Below are 21284 nucleotides of genomic sequence, written 5' to 3'. Positions count from 1 at the left end.
TTAGGTAGAAGAAGAAGAGGTCAAGAAGTAGTAGCATGATATGTAAAGTGTAGAAGCAGTGGAGAAGAACATGCACAGGTACATAAAGGTGCTATAGATATGATATGAGAGGGTATTGAGAAAGAAAGCAGATAAGAGAAGTGTTAAGAATAGAGTTTAGTGGAGGGGTGAGAGAGAGAGAGGGATAGAGAGAGAGAGAGAGAGAGTGGGACAGAGGGAGAGAGAGTGGGACAGAGAGGGGAAAGAGAGAGGGAGAGAGAGTGAGAGAAAGAGAGAGAGAGTGAGAGAGAGATAGAGAGAGAGAGAGAGTGGGACAGAGGGAGAGAGTGGGACAGAGGGTGAGAGAGAGGGGAAAGAGAGAGGGAGAGAGAGAAAGAGAGTGAGAGAAAGAGAGTGAGAGAAAGAGAGAGAGTGAGAGAGAGAGAGCAGTGACTGAAAGCATAGCAAGGAGGTGATTGGTAGAAATATTGTGGACAGGAATGATAACAAGGAATGGAAATGGTTCGGTGGGGTGGGGTGGAGGTGGAGGTGTCAGAAGGGAAGGGATTGCAGTATGTGCCAATTCTGCTTTCAGGTAATTACAGCAGCTGAATAGTACCATAGTACCATAGTACCATAGTACCTGTGCATTTTCCACATACAAACCCTACTTTCTCATCTTTTACTCTTTTACTAGTTTCAGTCGTTTGACTGTGGCCATGCTGGAGCACCACCTTTAGTTGAGCAAATCGACCCCAGGACTTATTCTATTGGTCTCTTTTGCCGAACCGTTAAGTTACGGGGACGTAAACACACCAGCATCGGTTGTCAAGCAATGTTGGGGGGACAAACATAGACACACAGACACATATGCACACACATACATACATATATGTATGGCTCGAAACGTAAAAGACTTTTTCTATTCCTGAGCGCTATACTAATACATTTGTTTGTTTGTACTCCACCTGCCTTCTTCTTTTGTTTATTTTCGTAAACTTTCCCTTTACATATATACGACGGGCTTCTTGCAGTTTCTGTCTACCTGCCATTCATTCTCCCTGCAATCCTGCAGAAGGCTCTCATATCTGGCATGCTTTCATTCATGGGCTTCATCACACTCCTCTTTCCATGGGACTGTGAGTTCAATTACAATAATTTTCTTGTCCTTTTCAGACTACAAGACCACATCTGGCTTTAGGGTTATATGGACAACCTGGGAAAACTGCAATCTCTCCCCTAAGTCCTTTTTCATATCCCATGGGTGAGATCCATGCAGCAAGCTATACATTGTTTTTGCCGACTTTTACTAGCCTCTCTCCCTCTTTCATGAACTTAATTGCTGTTGCCTTCCCCTAGTGATGATGGTTTTTTTTGCCTTTCCGACTCCAGAGTGTGAGCAAATGTTGCAAGCATCCTAACATGGTGCCAGTTATATCTGCCTTGGGAAAGTACTATGCTGCACTCTGCCAAAATGTATGCCAGAGTGCCCCTTTCTCCACAAAGTCTACACAGCTGGCCTTCCCTCAAACCTCATCTTACAGGTTCGTTGGTGTTGGAAGTGTGTCATACATTGCTCATGGCAGGAAGATGTGAAAAGGTTCCAGCCTCCACAGGTCAGTCCATGTTAGTTTCCTCTTAGGGAGGTCCCATTTAGACCATGCACCCTGATATGTAGATACCAATGGTATCAGGGCTTGCATAAGTCTTGAAAAAATTACAAACATCTATTCCAGGTGAGAATGCGATCGATAAAGCCATGGGAATGTGCATTTGTACGTGCAAGTACATCAGCTGTTGCGATTGATACTACATGTATGCAAGAAAAATGCACATGCAGTTAGCACAAAAAAGCCGGCCTGTTTGGTGTCTCAAATTTAGGTTAAATCAGTGTTTCTCAAAGGTGAGGCCTATGGGACAGTCGGACAAGTTGTTTTGAGAAAATTTGGTTTAAATGTTTACAACTCAGCACTGTCCATTGGACAGAGGGCATTTTGCTCATATATATATATATATACATACACACATAAATATGCACACATATATATGTATATACATACATACACCATATATTATATATACATAATACACATACTTGTATATCATCATCAGCATATAATTGTCCATGCTGCTGCTGCTGATGATGATATTGATATACAATTATGTATATTATCTATCTATAATATTTGGTGTATGTATATGTGTGTGTGTGTGTATGTATGTATGTATTTATGTATATGTATATAAGCATGTGTGTGTATATGTATATATATATATATATTATATATATATATATATTTGGTAAAATCCTGTCCAGGATCTTCTTGCTGACGGATCCGATGTCAGACTTGGTTGGGTTAATCAGTCGGACCGATGGTTTGTATTGAGTACCTTATTTACTGTGGTTAACCCCGACTCAACCCGGGACCTACATATCCTAGCACACCCCAGTGCCCTTATAACCATCACCAAGAAAAAATGCTGACAAGAATCGACCTCAACACTTCCTTGAAGAACATTGCTATCCCACCAAGGAAACAGTACCAAAAAGCCCTTATTAGACGGACTGATGAGTTCATCAAAAGAATTATATATATATATATATATATATATATATATATAGTTATAGCAATTCAGGAATAAATGTACTATACTTGGGTGTAACCCTACAGTCTCTTATGTGGTGGTTTAATAAAGTATGTGATTGAGTATTATCTGGTAATTGATATTTGATTTAGATATATTTCTCCATTTTCTTATCTTGTATATATATATATATATATATATATATATATATATATATAGGTAAACGGAAACACACATATCCACACGCACGCACACATATATGTATATATGTCTCTATGTACATATGTATATGTATATACCTATGCATGAATCACCCTGGTATCCTGCTGTGTATCTGTTTTACACCACAAGTATTAAGAAGTCCCAACAGTGAAGAATCTCACCGACATCCTCCTACCTATGCCAGCCCTTTAAATATTTGTTTCTCTTATTAAGTTGTATGAGTATAAATAAGGCATAATCTAATCTGATACCTGTTGTCTAACTCTTTATGTTTTTGTTCTTTTATACATATATATGCATAACAACATAAATATGTATAGTGTAGCTGAAACTGTGAACTCACTGTCAACAATGTTCTTGTTTAAGAATAATAAATTTGTACTCTACAAAAGTATAGAGTAACCCATTAGATTAATGTGAGATAGTTTTTATTATAACTGAACATAAAAACAAACATTAATACACACACATACAAACATTAACACACACACATACATATACATACATACACACACATGTTTGCATATATATATATATATATATATATATATATATATATATATATAAGTATACATATATATACATATTTATATGTATGTAGGCGCAGGAGTGGCTGTGTGGTAAGTAGCTTGCTAACCAACCACATGGTTCCGGGTTCAGTCCCACTGCGTGGCATCTTGGGCAAGTGTCTTCTGCTATAGCCCCGGGCCGACCAATGCCTTGTGAGTGGATTTGGTAGACGGAAACTGAAAGAAGCCTGTCGTATATATGTATATATATATAGGTATGTGTGTTTGTTTGTGTGTCTGTGTTTGTCCCCCTAGCATTGCTTGACAACCGATGCTGGTGTGTTTATGTCCCTGTTACTTAGCGGTTCGGCAAAAGAGACCGATAGAATAAGTACTGGGCTTACAAAAAGAATAAGTCCCGGGGTCGAGTTGCTCGATTAAAAAGGCGGTGCTCCAGCATGGCCGCAGTCAAATGACTGAAACAAGTAAAATAGTAAAAGAGTATATATATATATATGCATAAATATATATATACATATACATGCATACACACACACACATCATCATCATCAACATTGTCATCATCTGCATTTAATGGGCATTTTTCATACTGGCAAAGTGTATATATGTATATATTTGTGTGCGTGTGTGTGTGTGTGCATATATATTATATATACTTGTGTAAGCATATATATGTATAAACATATTTTTATGCATATACACAAAAATGTATTTATGTATGCGTATGTATCTGTATACACACACGTACACACACACACACACTCACACATATATATAAATATGTATATATATATATATATATATATATATATATATAATACATATGAATCTCAAGTGTGTGTATATTAGCTTTATTATCTATTTTATGCTGCTGCATAGTTTAAAATTCTCTTTGATTTATTCTTCATTCAATTTAGCACTTCTATAGCTTCAGAATGACAGAATTTTGTGCCTACACCATGAAAGCATGTCTGGACTACTTGAGATGCCTTGACATGTGAATACTGATTATGAACAAAAAGCTTTAGCGTTCATACAGTGTCTTTTGTTTGTAGTTCTCTGCAAAAGTATGTTCAGGCCGTTCTTTGTTCGATTCTGCCTCAATCAAAGTTGTGCCTGATCTATGCAAGCATGGAAAAGTAGATATTACAGTGATGATGATGACATAAATTGGCTATGTTTTATAGACATATTTTACTATTAGTTAAAATTATTAGTTGTCTGCCTTGATTTCCTTCTGGTTTTAGATTGTACATGCACAAGTATATATATACGTTTATATGCTATGGGCTTCTTTCAGTTTCTGTCAACCAAATCCACTTACAAGACTTTGGTTGGCCCAGGGCTATAGTAGAAGACATTAGCCCAAGGTGCCATGCAGTGGAACTGAACTCAGGACCATGTTGGGAAGCGAATTTCTTACCATACACCCATGTCTGCAGGGTACTCCCTTGGTTATGATGACGAATGTTCCAGCTGATATGATCAACTGAACAACCCACTTGTGAAATTAATGTGCAAGTGGCTGAGTACTCCACAGACAAGAGTACTCATAATGCAGCTCACATGGAGGTTCAGTTGAAAAATAGGTACAACTCATTTTTTGCTAGCTGAGTGAAATAGAGCAATCTGAAATAAAGTGTCTTGTTGAAGGACACAATGTGCTGCAGGGAATTGAACTCATGGTCTTACAATTGTGAATTGAATACGCTAACTAATTTATCGACCTCGAAAGGATGAAAGGCAAAGTCAACCTTGGTGGAATTTGAACTAAGAACATTCACATGGATGAAATACTGCTATGCCGGCATGCTAACGATTCTACCAGCTTGCCACCTTGGGTTTTTATAATAATCTTTTCTCCAAATGGCATAAGGCCTGGAATTTTTGGGGAAAGGGCTAGTTGATTACATTGAGCCCCACCTCCTCCCAGTACTCAACTGGTACTTATTTTATCGACCCTGGAAGGATGAAGGGCAAAGTTGACCTTGGAGGAATGTGAACTCAGAATGTAAAGACGGATGCAATGCTGCTAAGTGGCTAACAATTCTACCAGCTTGACACCTTAATAATAATAATAATAATATTAATGATGATGGTGAGGGGGAGGAGGAGGAGGAGGAGAAGAGGAGAAGAAGAAGAAGAAGAAGAAGAAGAAGAGAAGAAGAAGAGAAGAAGAAGAAGATGTTGAAGAAGAAGAAGAAGAAGAAGAAGAAGAAGAAGAAGAATCACTGGGTGAGGAATAATTTTTATAACATATCTGATGGTAAGTTCTTAAAAAGTTAATCACAGAGATTAAGGAAACTTAGAGTGACAGATAAATAAAGTGGAGTGTTGGGAAAGCCTAGCAGTGATATCTCTTTACTCTTTTACTCTTTTACTTGTTTCAGTCATTTGACTGCGGCCATGCTGGAGCACCGCCTTTAGTCGAGCAAATCGACCCCAGGACTTATTCTTTTGCAAGCCCAGTACTTATTCTATCGGTCTCTTTTGCCGAACCGCTAAGTAACGGGGACGTAAAGATACCAGCATCGGTTGTCAAGCAATGCTAGAGGGACAAACACAGACACACAAACATATACACACACATACATACATATATATACATATATACGACAGGCTTCTTTCAGTTTCCGTCTACCAAATCCACTCACAAGGCTTTGGTCGGCCCGAGGCTATAGCAGAAGACACTTGCCCAAGATGCCACGCAGTGGGACTGAACCCGGAACCATGTGGTTGGTTAGCAAGCTACTTAGCACACAGCCACTCCTGCGCCTATTAAGCAAATGATGGAATAGGAGGGATGGGGTGTTTATAGATGGTCAGTGGGTGAAGTGATAAGGTAAAAGGATGGAAATAAGTAGGGGAAAGCAGATTCAACCAGGAAGGAATGGAAAAATATTTCTTTTTTTAAATATATATAATGTAAAAAGGAGTTTAGTTAAAAAAAAAGATAAGAGATAAGGATTATAAACAAATGCGTGTGCACGTGTGCATGCACATATACACACATATACAAACTTGTGACAGATACATTACATCTGGCACAGAAGGAAATTCATTCACTATTCAGGAACAACAGACAGTTATGGAACGAAGATAACAATGAAGGAAATAAAGTGAACTCCATGTTGTGATACAAAATGTTGATTGGGCCATACTAATATGGAAGATGCCATCCACAGTTTCAACAGTTGTTTGAAAATATCTTCAAAGTACTACTTTCTCATGTGGTGGATTCGCACATACACACACTGATACACATAACATATCTACAAAATGAAACTATTGCTTCCCACTACATCCACCTTTCATCTCCAGTACCCACATAAAATTTTCTGTGTTCTCGTCCAGGTAGCAGTGTTGCCTACTTTCAAAACACTACGTAATCGTTCGACCAGCTAGAAATAGCAGCAAGATCTTTCTCAAATCACACACAAAACCCAGAGCCGTCTTAACAGCATTATAGGCTTCCGAGTAAACCAGTGCACGGGACCCTAGAATATTTACTGATAGTAAACCACAGCATACACAGATTAAAATTGCTTACTAGACCTGGGCTCCATTTTCCCCTCTGAGCAATTGCCTAGCGTGTCCATGTCTTAAGACGACACTGACAATACCGTCTTAAAACATAAAGGATATAATAGATATACCGCGTCTGAAAATACAAAGACAGTAATAATGTTGCTTGAAATGCATTCGCTTATGGGTTTGTCTGCTCGATCAGGGTTGACCTGTGGTAAAAACTGCAACAATGCAATGTCTGCCATGCATCCTTTTCAAATTAGAATAATCTATTTTAGCAATTTCATTCAGCAAGCATATCGTTTCGCGCGGTTCACGATACATGCGAGGTTAATGTTACACCAAAACTTGTTCTGTCTCAAGTTGGTAATCTATAATGTATAATATATGCATATCGTTTACAATAGTTTACTTTCAATGAGTTTTTATAGGGAAAGAAAATTGAACATGACCTTGTCGCCTGAATGGCTGGTCGCTTCGTGCGTCACACAGTTAAACCTTATACTCAAGAGGAGCTTGGCCCTGGCAAACATCCCCTCCATCTTCAAACCATCTGGGTTGTCCAGATGTGATGGGAAGAGACCTGACGGCCTCACCTTGTGCACCTAGTCGAGAGGCAGATGCCTTGTCTGGGACGTCACAGTTAGCGACTCCTTTGCTTCTCACATCCTGGATGCTGCGGCCAGGGCGAGATCCACAGCAGAACAAAATTCTGAAGTAACGCGATCTGTCGGTCAACTACATTTTCCATGCTGTGGCGTTTGAGACGTTTGGTAGGGTCGGACCACTGACTGCGAGATTCCTGTCTTCACTGGCAGCTCGCCTAGCAGAGGTAATTGGGGAAGCTCGTGAGGGCGCTTGGTTGTTCCAGCACATCGACCTCGCCATCACCCGCAGCAACGCTGCAAGCCTGCTGGCGTGCCTCAAAAGTCATTAGAGAGGTTTCCCAGCACCCCCAAATTTTCAACCTAAGGTGGTGAATTGTTTTCGTTTTTTTCTTCTTCTTTTCACTCTTATGTATATATTTAAGTATAAATAAATTGTTTTAAAAGTCTTTATATTAAAAAAAAAAATGTGTTTGGAAATAGATTACACTCGGGGATCGAAAACAAATTCATGAGCTCAGGTTGCAAGTAGCTCACCCACATTCTATAGTAGTTAAGATGGTAGAGACTGTAGGGAGAGTTGAGTGAGTGGGTTAAGTTAAAACCCCTCTTTCTCAGCAGAAACTAAAATTCTGGTGAAGACTGCACCGCTGTCTTGTGTGAGCCACGTACTCTTTCAGTCATATCGGTGTCAAGTCGAAGCAGAAGCTTTTCAAGCGTATAAAATTGTTTAGTATATATTGAAGTCAACAATGACTACTTTTATGAGCTGATTGTTTAGTAGAAAGTAATCGGAAGGGAGAAGTACACTGCATATGTTAAAATCACGACTACAAGGGGTTAAGTTTGAACATGATGAAAGGGGTCATGGAATATGCTTAAATTAACTCCTCTATAACAAGTACACCAGAACATGTAGAACCTAAACTCAAAAGTTGTTCAGGAGTCTAGCATTGAAATATGGGTCGACTTTACTAGAAGACATCACTCCTTTGGATGAAGAATGAACGTGCAAGCCCAGATCGGTTGCATCATTTTCTCAAGAAATATGAAAACATTTCATTGAAGATACATGAGGTTTCATCCCTGGATCACAACAGACTTTAGTCATCATAACGTGACCCTCTTTTTTCAATAAGAATGAATCTGTTCTTCGGAGAGATAGCTTCACTCAAGGTAACGCTTGAAATCTCGACGAAAGTACGACAGTGTAGAGGCCAGGAATAATCATAGCTGAAGAAAAATGGACAAATAGTTTGGGGCCATAGCACTAGAGAGCGTGGACATTGTGTAATCAGTGCTACAGGGAACATTGTTCCTCTTATACTTGTATTTTCTCGAATTCATTTGAGAACCATTTTCTTCATGGTGTACCACGGTGGTGAACTGGCAGAAACGTTAGCACGCCGGGCGAAATGCTTAGCGGTATTTCGTCTGCGTTACGTTGTGAGTTCAAATTCCGCCGAGGTCGACTTTGCCTTTCATCCTTTCGGGGTCGATAAATTAAGTACCAGTTACACACTGGGGTCGATGTAATCGACTTAATGCCTATGTCTGTCCTTGTTTGTCCCCTCTGTGTTTAGCCTCTTGTGGGTAATAAAGAAATAGGTATATCAGTGTGGCATATAACTCAGGGTGGATAACTGTAGAAAATTTTCCACTTCAACGAAGCATTTTGCGGCACATGTTGATTGTAAACCAGGCAAAAAGAGAGAAAAAAAAAGGCGGTGTTCTCTTTGTACTTGCTACGTTAACGCAAAATGCTGCAACATCAATCAGCCAGGACCAACTGCTACAGGTCTCTTAACGCGAGTGCATTTCAAACCTTTCACTAAAATTGACTCAAGAAAACAAAAAGGTGGGAGAAAATCTGGGAGAACAACAGGAAGAATATTTCTGAGCAATCTCAAACCGTTATGAGCCGAGAAGAGACCCATGAAATCATTCAAGAAACAAAAGAAACCAACAGCTGCAAGGCAGTTTTTTGAAGATTCTACACAGGAAGCTGATAGCAAGACTACAATGTTTCTCCTGACATTGTATCGAATTAGGAAGAACGAACTGACGGTCAACAAACTGCAAACCATCAAATGCAGGAATTTGCGCACAGAAAAGAAAAAGGTGCATTATTATGTTGCATTGGTCGATAAAATATACGAAAATGGTGACATAACTACCATAATCCTGAAACGTATTCTGTGCAAAGATTTTGCGTTCCAAATTCACAATATCAGATGCTGCTGAAATATATACATATGAACGTGAAGATGTATTTATTTTACCCGCTTCGTACGATTAAACGTTGTTAGCAGAAATTTGTGTTTTCTGTTGATTTATCGACCTGTAAACCAGAATAAATAAAACACACGAATCATTAAATCTGTTTTATTGGTGACACACACCAAAGTGACAATCATGCCTAGTTGACATCTGTTAAAAATACATCACACGAATTGATACCGATATACCGATTCTAGAATTGTCCTACAGCTACTGGTGTGTTCCAACACATCCCAAAGCCTCTTCCAACTTGCCTCGTTGAGGAGCCGACTCGGGGCAGAAAAATTTACTTTTTTCAGAAATCTTTCTAAGCTTTCGACGAACAAGTTTGGTTAGTTTGTTGTATAAACGATGTAGATTTATTAATATAAACGAATGTTGAAAGCAAGTGATTTTGTAAAATACGTTCCAACAAACTCTACCTTCTAATTCTTGGTAGCTGCAAAATTTCGTTTTCGCAGTAAAAAAAAAAAAAATGTAATAATAATATAGCGTTCATACATTCCCCAAGGACATTAGCAAGTATAAAAAATTAAATGACTTCATTTAATGAACTGAAATCAGTCGCAGACGCAGCTAAGCGGGAGCTTACATGACTGACAGTTTAGTCTTATGGAATTCTTCAAAGGCAAGTAGGATAATTCCCTTAGATAGTGGCGGGTGAATGTTTGCTTGTAATACGATGAAACAGCAGATTAAGACACCGAAATATTCTGATCTAAAAGTACCCGATGTGCTGGAGCGATTTATACCATTCTTCTTTGTCAAGAGATGGTCTATAGTTGGAGTCGAATTCAATATTGCAAGCCTACTAAAACATCAGTTAATTATACAATACACTATTCACTTTCACCGCTGATTAAATAGTTATTTCCTTTCATATGTTAATCAGTATCTATTTACACCTATGTAAATGGAAGCAGTGAGAACTCTAATGAGTTGCCTTGGTCAAGCGACACAGCACAGGACGCAAACGATTGTCCAATACACTTAATCAACGTGACCAGCTGTGACTCAATACATACATACTTGCATACATGAGTCTTCATTAAATATATGACGAATATTAATTCACTGGTGTATGAACTAAGTACTTCGATAAACATAATTTAAATGATATGGTTGGTTTAGAATACACAAAGTAATAACAGCAGCTTGCTTTGGCCACAGTAGTTTTATTTTTTTTGTAGACTTTAATGAATGAGTTTGTCTGCTTACAAACGTAGTAGCGCAGGTATCGACACAATGTGCGGCAGATACCACCCGTTGATTGTTCATATCTAACTTAATTGGGCAAACTATTACAACCGACGTCCTTATTGGCTAGTTCACGCGTGGCGTTCTCTTCTTTAATTGGTCAGTTTTTTTTAATATCTTCATCACTCTATTTTCTCTTTCATTTTGTCTATCTATCTATCTATATATCTATCTATCTATCTGTCTGTCTTAGGTTCATACATACACACACATTAGTGTTAGCATATTCTACACACACACACACACACACATACACACGAGTTCAAATATACACACAAGTTTTTTTCTTCACGTCATACTGATTATTTTCAACATGCCTATGCTTTTTATATTTCTATACTCATAAATATATACAATTCTTTCTTTAATAAATAAATAAATAAATAGATAAATAGATAAATAAATACATATATACAAATACACACACATACACTAACATACTTATGGGTGTATGCGCGGTTATGTATGAATGTATGTATGTGTGTGTGTGTGCGTAGTATATCCTACTGCCTTTTTTCTTTTCCCCAGTCCATCCCCTTTGATAGTAGTAGTAGTAGTAGTATACTCCTTCTACTACTACTACTACTACTACTGCTAATCATAGTATTATTAGTAATAATAGTAGTAGCAATATCGTAGTTGCAACAGCAGCAGCGAGCTCTGCTGGTCTATCGTTAGCGTTATTTTTGCAGTCTCTTTCCTTCTCTTCTACAACCTACTACTTTTCTCCTAATAACGCTAAATTCATACACTTTCTCTAATCTATCTATCTTTCTCTCTTTCTTTTTTTTTAATTTAAATGTAAACGGAAATTTTTATAAATATATATATATATATATATACGCATACATACATATATATATATATATATACGCATACATACATATATATATATATATAAATATATATCTTTCCTTATATCTCTTCACACTTAACAGTGCTGCTTAAGTTTTTTTTTTGTGTTTACCCGGAATTGCTTAGGAGGAAAAAAAAAGACAAAAAAAGACGGTAATCGAGTTGAAGAACACAAAAATTTTTCAGGTAAATTACATTTTCCATTTTAAATATACACGTACATAGTATGTATGTATATTATATGTAACTGTGCGACCAACTTAACCGCATTAAGGGAGCGTCTGTGCGGGTGCTCGACCTGTTAGAAATGGCAGCCAGTGTCCTTAAAGTCACACCCTATGTCTTATAAAAAAAAAAAGCGGGGAAAAGATGTGTTGGGTTGATTATAAGTCTGGTTAGTCGGAGCTTAAATCTGGAAGGTCGACATAACATTTTAAAGACTAAAATGATAATAATTGTGCATACATGATATTGCTGTTGTTGTTGTTGTTTAGCCCTAGGACAATCCTGATTAAGCAGACCTATGACGACAGGCATTCCATTCCATTAATAACCATCCTTGTCTTTTTATCGTGCATTTAACACTACATTTTTATCTAACGAATCTCTTTCCCGTATTTAAGGCGGTAAGATTATGTTACGTGAGAGCGATTTGGCTGTTATTTCTAACATGACGAGCAACCACAAAGGTGGGTGGGCTCCCTCCCCACGAAAAAATTTTTTTTCTGTAGTAGCATGGAGCCTATTTCAAACACTTAGAAAACTGAACTTGGGGTTGGGTTGCGTTTAGTTGTTTTATTAATTTTATATCGCACAGAATATATATTCGTTTCAACTTATATCACACCATAATCTTAATTAACACAATCTCTTTTTTAGTTATAGATCCTGTTTTTTTCTTTTTCGCTTTTGTCAAAATATTGTCGGTTCCCTCCCTATGTTGAAATGTTTGTGATAATATAGCAAATCTTCTATATGGACTAGAAGCTTTTTCATGCCAGATACACCAACACCACGTTCACCGCATTCGTCCCAACCGGCTTCTGCTACGATGCCATGCCATGCTATGTTGTAATCTAATATAATAATATATCATATTAAAGCTGTCTTTTTAACTCACACTTCTCCATCAACAACGCAAATATATAATCTTTCACTATATCTCTTTTTTTTTTTAAATCTTACTTTCTATTTCTTCTTCGGTCCGTCGTCCATATAGCAGCTTCTCTTAATTTCTTCCTCTTATTTTATTTATTCCATTTTATTTCTATTAAATTTATTTATTCACTCCGATGTGAGTTTTTTTTTCTTCTTTTGACAACTGCAACAGCTCTCTCTCTCTTCTCATACGCACATATATGTGTGTATGTTTGTATGCATATATATATATATATATATATATATATATATATATATCTTGTTTGGTTTCTGTTGGTTTTTATGGTCGTTCCCAGAAATACAGTCCTGTTTTAGACACACACACACATGCCTAGTTATCTCGCTATACACGTACATAAATACATTACATACATATATGTATGTAGTTGTACATATATATATATATATATATATATATATATATATGTTGTGTGTGTAGGTTCGCTCTATCTTTTGTTGCTTTTCTTTTTTTGTGCCTATCTTGACATCGTCACCAAAAAGAGACCCAGTAGCTAGCTTAATCAGGGTCTCTTTTTGAGCCCGAAGACCTCCCTTTATAACAAACACCGCACCAGCTTTTTAGATCCTTTACACACACACAACCACACGCACGCACGTGTATGTGTGTGTGTATTTGTGTAAGTGTAAATGTACGAATCCCTCTGTGTGTGTGTGTGTATTAAATCTTGAATCTAGGAAATGAAAACATCAGTGAAATAAATGAACCTTTTCTCATGTATTGCCCGTTTATGTATTTATTAAGTGAAAATATATGCTGCTATAGAGATGACATTTGAAAAATGTCAAAGCAATGTAACTTTCTCTGCCCAAAACGATGAGAATAATTTTTTCTCTTTCTCTCTCTCTCCCTGTTTCTTCATTCTTTTTTCTCCGCTTAACCTTGAAGTTTTCTGACTAGCAGCTATCTTGTTTTGTTGCTTCCTATCTTCATGGAACTTCTGTCTTTCCTGCGATAACTGTTACTAAATGACCGCTTTGTGGTTAGTTAATTAGTGGCAAGACGAACGCGAAATTACTAATAGGTTACCATCTCTGATGAACCATATATATATATATATATATATATATATATATACTCTATTTAAAGCAGCAGAAAATTCAACAAAATCTGTTACTCTGAGTTTCTCGTTGCCGTTCATCAGACAGTTTTTTCTAGCTTAAAATAAAGCATATTACTCTACCACTGGTATTTGAGTACTTTTTTCCACCTTGTTTCACATTTATGTGTTTACTCCGGTGTATATATATATATATATATATGCGTACATACATGTATATGTATTCTGACACTAAAATTTTATTTTTCTTGTATAATTTATACCAAACCACAGAACGACATCCATCCAGCTAGCCAGCGTTAGTCGCAAGTAACACACAGGTTATTATAGTTGTATAACTTTTAATGAGAAAATATACTCTTATATATGAATACTGACATGAAAAATGAAAAGATATGAGGAAGATGGGTTGCCTTTTAGTAGTAACAAAACCAAAATTTAAAAAAAAATGAAGCTAGTAATCTCTCTATCTATAAAATTGTTTCATAAAACTTAATTAAAAATGTCTCCGGTGTATGTCAGTTGTGAGTATACATATGTTTTGTGTGTGATATGTTCATATATGATACGTTTTGTACCTTGTAATGTATGTATAACAATGTTTGTGATGAGTATCTGCGTGTGTGTGTGTGTGCGCTTTGTCATGTGTGTTGGCGTATGTATATTTGTGGCTATAAGTATACTGTGTAATATTTCTTTTTATGTAATGCGTATACCTATCATGTATGTATATGTATATATACACACACATGATGCTCTGAGTGATATCAAGTACTTCTGTGAGTCGCTTGTCTCGAACCTGTATGTATATATATATATATATTATATATATATATATATATATAATATATATATATATACATATACACACACTGTGTAATACAGTGTGATAGGTGTGCCTACTTATGTAATATAGGTTTAAGTGCCTCGGCTGTATATATATATGTATATATATATGTGTGTATGTGTGTGCTCTGATATCCGCAGTGTCTGGACCTTGGAGATATATATATATATATATGTATATATATATATATATATATATATATATATTTATTTATTTATGATGATTAATGTTGTGAGTGATATATAATATCTGTGCTTATGGTGCCTATAGAGTGTTTACCCACCCAGTCCTTGTGACTGAAATTTAGAGTTGAGAGAAAATTGAACGGATGTCCGTCGGTTGAACTAACTGTAACCTAAAATTTAAAGGTCCGGCGTTGTTACATATCGTGTCACGCTGATTTGGCCTGAGAATTACGTCAACGGAATACTCGGTCAGGTAGTTACGTTAGTTTAGCAATGAGGCATTTAAAGTTCATTGAAAATCTAAAATGGTCATTGTGTAAATCGACGGAGGATCCCTCAGTGCACACGCACAGATACACACACACACACTATATGTGACGAGCGTTTACTCTGATATCTCCGCTTATGTAATGCGACTATGCCCCTGATGTATATATTGTATTCATGTACGCTTTTGATGCACGCGTATCTGATGTATGTATGTGCTATGATATTTGTATGTGTATCAAGTATAGCTTCGCATCCATGTGGTCTTGGTTTCGAATCCACTATTAGGCATCTTTTGTATATTCCCTTTATTTATTTTTTCTCATAGCCTACTCGAACTTTGTGAATAAAATTGAGTAGATGGATACTGCGTAAAAGAAACCTCGTCGGTCGCATTTTTATCTATAATTCAAAGGGGCCAACCATGTCACACTGTATCACGCTGAAAATTTCGCTTAGGGTACACGTGTCTGATCAATACTCAATCACTTCCCACGCGAATTCGATGACTAATAAGTCGTCAAGTTGATCGAACGACTGATCACTCATACATGGAAATCGATGAGAGTCTATTCTGTGTGTGTATTCGATATGGTCGACCAACCCCGTTTCCCATAAATTTCTGGTCTTGTGCCTATAGTGGCGAGCTGGCAGAATCGTTACCGCTCCGGGCAAAATGCTTTGCAGCATCACGTTTTTCTGAGTTCAGATTCTGTCGAGGCTGACTTTGCCTTTCTTTCTTTCGAGGTCGATAAAATAAAGTACCAGTTTAACATTGGAGTCAATGTAATCGACTTACAGGCGGAAAGAATACATACACCACCCGTTTTCGGCGTAACAAAAACCCTAACCCTAACTACTAAATGCTGGGGTGTACGTATTCTTTACTTGTGCCTATTATTTATTATTATTATTATTATTATTATTATTATTATTATTATTATATGACAAATTCAAAAAAGAAGCCTTGTCCAGCCACTTGGAGTAAAATATTCAGATAAATCTGAGTGTGAATAAAAATAGTTCCCGATGAGCCATAGGCGAGACAGGACATATTTTGTCGACCTAACGATTATATATATATATATATATAGGCGCAGGAGTGGCTGTGTGGTAAGTAGCTTGTTTACCGACCACATGGTTCCGGGTTCCGGGTTCAGTCCCACTGCGTGACACCTTGGGCAAGTGTCTTCTACTATAGCCTCGGGCCGACCAAAGCCTTGTGAGTGGATTTGGTAGACGGAAACTGAAAGAAGCCTGTCGTATATATATGTATGTATGTGTATGTGTTTGTGTGTCTGTGTTTGTCCCCCTAGCATTGCTTGACAACCGATGCTGGTGTGTTTATGTCCCCGTTACTTAGCGGTTCGGCAAAAGAGACCGATAGAATAAGTACTGGGCTTACAAAAGAATAAGTCCCGGGATCGAGTTGCTCGATTAAAGGCGGTGCTCCAGCATGGCCGCAGTCAAATGATTGAAACAAGTAAAAGAGTAAAAGAGTATATATATATATATACACATACATAAAGAGAGGGAAGGTGCGGGGTAGTTGTTGACTTGTTGCAGCTTCTTGTAGTTTTGTTGCAGCTTCTTGTAGTTTTGTAGTTGCTGCACGGATGAGGAAGGGGGAAAAAATGCTTGTGGGCCAGAAGACCCTGCCTAGGCATTCCTAGACATTCGTTGGTAGCATCGATGCTGCCCGGCACCGTTGGAGGGAGCGACACAACGGGAAGGTTCCGATGATGTCTTTGTGCTCCTACCTCTACCCTATCGACAGCTAGTGAAAGGAATGTTGAATATTCCGCAGCCATAAAACTCCTGAGCAATAATAAAACACGGATCGGTGTGTGTTTTTTTTAAATAAAATTATTCACAATGTTAAGACATTTATGACAAGAGTCGCGCATAAAAGCAGCACATGGCTTTAAAGCAGGACAAGCACGCACGCGTGTATACGCTTTCTTTTCTATCTCTGTCTGCTCCTCTCTCCTTCCATCCTTTGTTTTTCTCTCTCTTTTTCCTCCACATTTCCCTCTCTGTCTCTTTTTCTACACGTCTATGTTTCCCTCGCTTTTTTTCTGTCTGTCTCTCTCTCTCTCCTACGCACACACGTTTGCGGCAATGATGTGTATGATTTACAAGTGGCTTTTAAATGTAAAAATATTAATCATTTTCTTTTTAAAACTTCACACCGATATCAGATTAATATTAACATATTGCAACGTTTTAACCTACAGCTTGTGCAGCGGGACATTCCCTTCAACAAGTATTGTAGGGTGTTACACATGTAATATGATGAGTTGATAAATTTCCATTAACTACCATTAACCATGCAATTCGCGAACAAAAACCCCCTTTGGAGAGTGTTTAAAATTTACAAAACAAGCAACAGGTTATTTTCAATAAGATCAGCATATCGAAACCTCTGGACTGATTTTTAAAGCCAGCTGGTCGAAATAATGGGCGTGTTTCAGTCTTATTAGATCTTTTTAGCGAAGTAGATTTTACTTTGTTAACAAGGCTAAGATCTGTCTGTCTGTCTGTATCATCATCGTTTTAGCGTCCACTTTTCCAAGATTCCATGGGTCAAACGGAATTTGTTGAGGCAGATTTTCTATGGTCAGATGCCCTTTCTGTCGCCAATCCTCATTTGTTTCCAAGTAAATTTTGTTTGTCATTAGACTGCAGCCACCACCTTGAAGAATTTTAGAGGAACTAATTGACCCTAAAGTCAGGTACTTATTCCATTGATCTCTTATGCTGAACAGCTAAGTTACAGGGATGTAAGCACATCACTGGTTGTCAAATGGGGGTGGTGGTGATGAACAAAGACAGGCACACACACACACACACGCACACGATGGGCTTCTTTCAGTTTCCTTCTACCAGATCCACTCGCAAGGTTTTGGTTGGGATGAGGCTATAGTAGAAAACTCTTACCCAAGGTGCCATGCAGTGGAACTGAATCTGGAACCATGTGGTTGGGAATCACAAGTTTTTTGTTTGAGGATACCATCCTTTCACCTCTCACCAGTCTCAGAGGCCTTGTAATGGGCCAGAGATACTTTCCTTTCCTTTCCTCCAGACTAAGTGGTTATACGATATTTTCTGGCATACAAGTAGAATTTTTCAGACCAAAATTTGCAGTCAAAAAATGGCAAGTTGACTTATGCACCAAGACAACTTTGGGGGACCAAAAATTCTATGTAAAATGCAGCAGAATTTGGAAAGATAATGATGTTTGAATGTTTACACAACATGTTTACACTGCATACTGTGTTGACTTGTATGCTGGAAAATTATGTATGCATGAACTAATGAAGGAAACCTTTACATAGCCACTAGGTCTGTTAGAAATAGCAGCTAAATCTCTTTAAAATTGCACTCTTCTGTCTTATATATATTTGATACTGTATTTTCCAGCATACAATTTGAATTTTTCAGACCAAAATTTAGAGTTGATAAAAGTAGGTCAACTTACACACCAAGATGATTTTGGAGGATTAAAAATCTCATGCGAAATGCAACAGGATTAGAATGGTAGTGATCTTTGGATGTTAATGCCATATGCCACATTGATTTGTATGCCAGAAAATATGGTAAAAACAATGGTAACAAGTGATTGCAATGATTTAAGCGCCTCTGAAACTGTCACCCCTTCTACTGCTGCCTAGCAATATTGATGCTCCTGGGGTGTGTCCTGTTTCTGGTACACATCTTAGCATCCTTTTCTTCCCTTCCTCTCATCTATACAACTATCTTCCCAAACCAAAGAGAAGCTATACCCATAAACAGGCAGACAACAGGCAACAGGTCAGATTGTGACACACACAACTTTTAGAGAGAATCAAATACATGTATTTATGTATTTGTTCCTCTCTACATGTTGTATAAGAATAAATATGGCAAATCTGGCCTGATACCTGTGTATGCTTTTATTCCATTGTGCACACACCAGCTCAATCAGTGCATTGCGCACAACCAGTCTTCATTTAATTAGCTGTCACATCCCTGCACTTAAACTGGAGTTTAGGCACAAATTTGACCTGTGTGCTAATTGTATGTACCTATTGTCTCATGTCATTTGACATTGTGTTTCCCACAATTTATTTCTATTTACCTATCTATCCATCTATTTATCCATCCATACAAACATACATATAAGATGTAGGCAAAAAGTATCTGGCCTTTGGCCAAAAAACAAGTAATATTAAAAAAACTCTCCATTTTGATTCAGTCCCCTTCAAAGTATTCGCCTTGGGAGTCTATACATTTCTGCCAGCATTCCTGCCACTGCTTGTGGAATAAGCTGCCGGACGAGATAGTGAAGATGCCGACGACCGCTCGGTTTAAAGTCTTCCTTGACCACAAATGGCCTGAACTCTTTGCATGAACACCCTCCCTGTACATAACTCCATGTCCCCCTACATGGCCTTGCTTTTTGCTTTTTGAGCCAAAAAATTAACTTAACTTCTGGAAATAACTTTTTGGGATGCTGTAGAGCTGTACTGTTGAATTTTGCATAATGTCCTTTGTTTTTTTTGAGCTTTGGGAATAGCCAAAAGTCACATAGAGCCAGGTCTGTGGAGTAGGAAGCTTGATGAACAAGTGGTGTGTTTTGCTTGACTAGGAATCCTTGGATGATGTGGGGGCAATGAGCAGGTGCGTTATCATGGTGGAGTTTCCAGTTCTTTACTGCCCATAGGTCAGGTCGTTTTCACCGCACAGCTTCGCAAAGGTGATGATGAACCCCCAGGTAGTATTCTTTGTTAAATGTTTGACCTTGTGGTACACAATACCTCTGTAGTCAAAAAAACAGGTCATCATCAGTTTAACATTGCTGTGCACCTGTCTACTTTGGTCTTGGCAAGGATGGATGCTTCCATCGGGATGATTGCAATTTTGTTTCAGGGTCATAGCCGTACACCCATGTCTCATCACCAGTTATGATAGTGTTCATGAAGTTTTGATCTTGGCTAGCACATTCCTGCATGTCCTGCAAGATTTCCTTTGTTTTCTTTCTGCTGGTCAGACAGCAACTTTGGTACAAATTTGGCCAACACCCTCTTCATGCACAAATCTATTGTTATAATTGATTGAACTGACCCATGGCTGATTCCAACTTCAGCAACAATCTCCTCAATAGTCACACGACAGTTTTCATAGACTATTCATCAAACCTTTGCAATCATTTTGTCACTTCTGTTAGTCAATGGTCTGCCACAACATGGCTCATTGTCCACTTAGGTGCGGCCAACTTTGAACTGGTTGTACCACTCCTTTATTTGTGCTTTTCCCATAGCATCATCTCCAAAAGCCTTCTGCATCTTCTTGATAGTTTGGGCTTGCGTATCACCAAGTTTTTGGCAGAATTTGATACAGTATCTTTGCTCAATGCTCTTGGTCATCTTGACTCAAAAAGAAAGATCGCACAGCATACTCTTAATGTCTCTACTCAACGCTTCACTGCAGGCAAGTGGCGCAACCTACAGACACAAAAATTTTTGTGCATGCTCAGGAAGGATGCAGCCACCTAATAGCCATGCAGATTTTGCTCATGTGTTATTATTTTGTGCAAAAACAATCATGGTCAGATACTTTTTGACTACACCTCATATATGTATATATAGAGGATGCATCCATTAAACTTGGAAAACTATAAATCTATACCTGGAAAATCTTATGATCTTGGCCTTGTTGGCAGAATGGCATTTGCTGTGATTGTAGAGTGCCATATATGAGTGGTAGTTCCAGCTGCAGAGTCTACACTTGAAGGCGCTGTTTGCTACCTGTGTCTTGGTGCTACATTTACTTTGAATATGCATTTCTTCATTAGGAATCATCGGCCTTTGGTCATTGTTATTAGTCTATTTGATATTCAGAATTTGTCTCAGGCTGGGTAGGTG

The 21284-nt window shown here is 37.9% G+C and overlaps 1 protein-coding gene across 3 annotated transcripts in view; it reads left to right on the top strand.

The window, feature by feature from the left end:
- Positions 1–10981: 10981 nt before the first annotated feature.
- LOC115223492 (elongation of very long chain fatty acids protein 2) overlaps positions 10982–21284 on the top strand; it is a 102498-nt gene continuing 92195 nt past the window's right edge. The window contains exon 1 of one of the 3 annotated variants that reach the window (XM_036512517.1): positions 10982–11086. The gene's annotated coding sequence lies outside the window, so the exon portion shown is untranslated. Of the gene's footprint in view, positions 11087–11875; positions 12029–21284 lie in introns of those variants that run through there. The other 2 variants (XM_029794102.2, XM_029794101.2) reach the window with 2 other exon arrangements.

Source organism: Octopus sinensis, linkage group LG23, assembly GCF_006345805.1.
Source record: "Octopus sinensis linkage group LG23, ASM634580v1, whole genome shotgun sequence".
NCBI lineage: Eukaryota > Metazoa > Mollusca > Cephalopoda > Octopoda > Octopodidae > Octopus > Octopus sinensis.
Note: the sequence above shows the minus strand (reverse complement) of the source record. Positions and strands in the feature narration are given on the sequence as shown.